Below are 5,000 nucleotides of genomic sequence, written 5' to 3' on the forward strand. Positions count from 1 at the left end.
CCCATTGACTTAAATTATAATGTCATTTTTTGATTGCAAAGTCAAAACACAATATAATGATGCAAAATGTCTTTTGTGTATAAGTGTTCTCAGAATTTTATTTAATATTATATATTGTGTTATTATATATACAGTATAATAGTGTAATACACACACACACACACACACACACACACACACACACACACAGTTAGGTCCATAATCTATAAACATAGACACAATTCCAATATTTTTGGTTCTATACACCAACACTTTAGATTTAAAATCACATGAAACACGATGTGCTTTAACTGCAGACTGTCAGCTTTAATTTGAGGGTATTTACATCTAAATCAGGTAAACGGTGTAGGAATTACAACAGTTTGCATATATGCCTCCCACTTGTTAAGGGTCCAGAAGTAATTAGACAATTGACTTCTAAGCTGTTCTATGGCGAGGTCTGTGTTATTCTCTCATTATCCCAATTACAATGAGCAGATAAAAGGTTCCGGGTCATTTCAAGTCTGCTATTTGCATTTGGAAACTGTTAGTCAACTCTTAACATGAAATCCAAAAAGCTGACACTATCAGTCAAGCAAAGCCATCATTAGGCTGAAAAAACAAAACGACCCCATCAGAGAGACAGCAAAAACATTAGGTGTGGCCAAAACAACAGTTTGACACATTCTTAAAAAGAAAGAATGCACCAGTGAGCTCAGAAATACCAAAAAACCCAGAAGACCATGGAAACAATGGTGAATGACCAAATAACTTTCCCTGGTGAAGAAAACACTCTTCAAAACAGTTGGCCAGATCAAGAACGTGTGTGTGTTTCAGAGTCAACAATCAAGAGAAGACTTCAACAGAGTGAATACAGAGGGTTCATCACAAGATGTAAACCATTGGTAACCCTTAAAAAACAGGAAGGCCAGATTAATTGCACCACAGTGATGGGAAGAGAAGAGTATGGAGAAGTAAAGGAACTGCTCATGATTCTAAGCAGTGAGGCATGGTGGTAGTAGTGACATGGCGTGGGCATGTATGACTGTCAATGGAACTGGTTCTTTTGTTTTTACTAATGATGTGACTGACAAAAGCAGCAGGATGAATTCTGAAGTGTTTCAGGCAAAATTTTCTGCTCATATTAGGCCGAATGCTTGAGAACTCATTGGATGGTGCTTCACAGTGCAGATGGAGAATGACCCAAAACATACTGCAAAAGGTCAAAAGAGTTTTTGAAGGGAAAGAAGTAGACTGTTATGCAATGGCCAAGCCAATCACCTAACCTGAATCCGATTGAGCTTGCATTTCACTTGCTGAAGACAAAACTGAAGGTAAAATGCCCCAAGAACAAGCAGGAGTTGAGGCCTAGCAGAGCATGACCAGAAATGAAACCCAGCGTCTGGAGATGTCTAAGCGTTCAAGACTTCAGGATGTAACTGACTGCAAAGGATTTGCAACCAAGTATTAAAAAGTGAAAGTTTTGTTGGTGTATAGAGCCAAACATGTTAGAATTGAGTCAATGTACAAATATTTATGGACCTAACTACATCCTTTTTTAAGGATGTTTTTCAATCAAAATTATGAGAACATTCATCAATGTTCAATGTTTAATGTTCTAAAGACCTTCAAAAAATGTTGTGCTAAAATGTATTTTCTATCAACATTACAATAATCTTTCAAAAGCATTATCTTAATAATGATACATGCTAACATTTACAAAACATTTAATCAATGTTACGGATTGTTCTGAGAATGTTCTGTTAGCTGTTAGTAACCATTACTATGAATGGGAAAAAATGCAATAGCCTTGTCTTCTAAATAAATAAGCCAATCGCTATTTGGTAAAGTCATTGTGTCAGTGCAACTGCTATTAGAAGCTTTAGTTGCACTAAGAACAAGAGCAGCTTTCAAATATGCGACTGCACATGTGCATTGAGTGGTTGTCCATGAAAAATAAGCTATTGAAACCTTTTTGTCAAATTTTATTGGAATTAAATCATAAGCTTGGTGAACAGCTTTGGATATTGTGATGTTTCCCCATTCAAAAAAAAGATAAAGCTGTACTTCAATGAATGAAAAGGCTACAAAAAAGGCGTTTCAAAAATTACCTTTGGTTTCGCAATCTTTTGTAAGAGAGCAAAGGCCAGTGATTTGTTCACGATCAGCACTTTAGAAGTTCTACTAGTGTTCTAGCCCAGTGGTCTGTGAAAAATCGAACTCAGATTACACTTGCACAGTGAAATATTCAAGACACAGTTGATTACATGTGTACATTATGCTCCTGTAAGGTTTACATGATGCTGTAATGCACACTGTATGATCGAGAACCAATTAAGGGTGCATATATAATTTGTTTCCTACCTAATAAAACAGCTCTCCCCTTAAAAGGGCTCTATGAATTAAATATACATTATCAAACAAGCAATGTACTAACTGAAGTGTACAGTATGAGATTAGTTTCATATTGCCTCAAGGAAAGCTTGAAAGACATTGTGAGGTTGCATGCTCAGATACAAGATGTGATCGCAGATTTTAGTATTCTTTTCACCTCAAAAAATCTATTGTTGTTGTATGCTGAGCTGGATTTAGCCCGGATGTGTGTACAGACGGGGGTGGTACGGCCGGAGGCTTGAACCAAGGGCTTGAATTCCAACAAGCTTCTCAGTTTTCTTCTCAGTATGTAGCTTAAGGCGCAAGGCTGACAATGAAAACAATAAGGGCATCTCCTTCAAAACTTGCTTCCCATATTCATCTAATACTCCTATCTTTACACTACTGTTTCTTTAAAGTATCCATGTGATGCAGTAGTCAAAGAGATGATTTCACATTACAGTTCGTAAATGGAAATTCTAATGATCGATTGATTTCTTTACCAAGGACTTGGTTTTGCCGGAAATTATACAGCTCAAAGACCAAATGTGGATTGAACAACTACAGAAGGCTTCTGAACTCTGGCTCTCGAGATTCACTTTCCGGCCCTGATCAAAACAACATCTGAACAAGCTTAATCAAGGTCTTCATGATCACTAGAAAGCTACAGGCAAGTGAGATTGATCAAAGTTATAGCTAAACTCTGCAGGAAAGTGGACCTTGATGTGCAGACTTACAGTAACAACCCCAGATCTACAGTTGGTTCAGCAATGTCGACGGTGGAGGGAAAAAAACTAAAAAACTAAAGCAGATCAAATCCAACCACAGATGTCTGAAAGCTGTAATAAACTGACTGGAAAAACTAGATGAAAATGCCTGATTTTAAAGTACATTTTGCAACATTTTTGCACCTGAAATTTGAGTAAATTAAGGCATGTTCAAGAATGGTTACACTTTGCACGGTTTAGTTTAGTTTAAGACATTCTGTTGAATATGGCAATTTTGTAACTATACAACAATTAAGTAATTGGAGTACAATATTAAGCCATAGTAACATTAAAGTATAAACATGTAAAATTAATTTGTGCAGTGCAGCAAGAAGAGCCAGGATAAAACAAGATGATGCAACACTGATAAAACAAGCGACATGTACAAAGACATTATGGGCCCCATCATACACCCGGCGCAATAAGATGCAAGATGTGTTTGGCATGATTTGTTGCTTTTTTTAATTCAGTGCAACAGTATTTTTTTAAATTTTGCGCAACGTTGTTTAAATAGCTAAAATCCATTTGCGCCATTTTGTGTACTCATGGGTGTGCTGGTCTATAAAAGAGGTGTGTTAAGGCGAATTGTTGGCGCGTTACTATTTTGAGGAACTAAAATAGTTCGTGCCATTGACCAGCTGGTGTAAAGTCCAGTGCAGATTGTGTTAGCTATGCGCCTGTGTGGGTCCTAAACTTTGCTTAATACACACAGGATGTACAGTACAGCAATACACAAATATCTTTACATATGTAAAAAATTAAAGTATAAAAAACTTACAAAAATTATTAGTTTTTTTCTCAGTGGCTTCTCACAACACTATTTACATTTGCACAACAGTTAATGCATTTCTCAAAACAATTAGTACAAATTGGAAAACCTAGTTGATAACCTGCAAAAGCGTGTCACTTGCTCAAAATGGATAGCTCATTCCTCAAAAGCAAGTATTGATGTCAATGAAAGTGTCAGTGTCATCAAGATGAAAAGTCCTAACACCATTGTATATGAACAAGAAAGTCAAATGGCTTTGTCGTGTATTCTTCCAATGCAAAAAAAGGCCGATTTTGGTAACACTTTCAGAAAATGCTCAAGACAGCACTATATGCACAGCCATTTGAAAACAATATTGCAGTATAAATTGGAAATGAACCTACAACATACTGTATATAGGTCTGTAATTCATTCATGAAATTGTTCAATTTTATAGGAAATATTCAGTTGAAAAAAAAAAAAGATTTACATTTTTTTCTAAAATTTGCTTGACAGATTTTGACAACTAGTATGTTATGACTCAAGTAATAAAAAGAGGACTATTAGTTTTATATGGAATGACTATTCAGCATTCAAAATATTAGATCATTTTGACTGACATGACATAAGCAAATGATAAGGTTATAAAACAGCAGAGTTGTATGAAAGCAATTGATGCATGTCCAAAAGCATATGCAATTTGTTGGAAGGAATGATAAACTGCTATTATGATGTGCACAACAGACTAATTGTTTTGAGAAATGCAATAACTGGTGTGCAAATGTAAATAGTGTTGTGAGAAATGCACCAAAGCCACTGAGAAAAACTGTAAAAACTGATTTTATTTTATAATTTTTTTTATTTAAAATGGCATTTGGATATGTTTTCTGCTGGATTTACTGTTGTACTAAAAAACAAACAAACCAAAAAAACATAAATAAAATTTTTTACACATACCTTAGCAACGGAATAGCAGAAAATCTTAGTGGTTTTAAAAACTTGACTTTTCCAAACCGCGGTATACAGTACCTTGAAAACGGTTATCGTCCCATGCTCATTTTAGACATTCTGTTTAATACAATAATTTTGTAACTATATGTCAAGCAACTACTTATAGTATTACAAGAATATTA

The 5,000-nt window shown here is 35.3% G+C and overlaps 1 protein-coding gene and 2 long non-coding RNA genes across 5 annotated transcripts in view; 2 read left to right on the forward strand and 1 right to left on the reverse strand.

The window, feature by feature from the left end:
• Positions 1 to 5,000, forward strand: part of LOC147840770 (uncharacterized) — an 821,899-nt gene that overhangs the window by 350,836 nt on the left and 466,063 nt on the right. The window lies entirely within an intron of this gene.
• The window catches only part of il1rapl2 (interleukin 1 receptor accessory protein-like 2), a 596,834-nt gene that overhangs the window by 232,123 nt on the left and 359,711 nt on the right, over positions 1 to 5,000 (reverse strand).
• The window catches only part of LOC147840773 (uncharacterized), a 3,783-nt gene continuing 2,396 nt past the window's right edge, over positions 3,614 to 5,000 (forward strand). The window contains exon 1 of the long non-coding RNA XR_015507235.1: positions 3,614 to 4,279. This is a non-coding gene — a long non-coding RNA (uncharacterized LOC147840773). The remainder of the gene's footprint in view (positions 4,280 to 5,000) is intronic.

Source organism: Danio rerio, chromosome 14 (genome assembly GCF_052040795.2).
Source record: "Danio rerio strain M-AB ecotype USA chromosome 14, GRCz13ab, whole genome shotgun sequence".
NCBI lineage: Eukaryota > Metazoa > Chordata > Actinopteri > Cypriniformes > Danionidae > Danio > Danio rerio.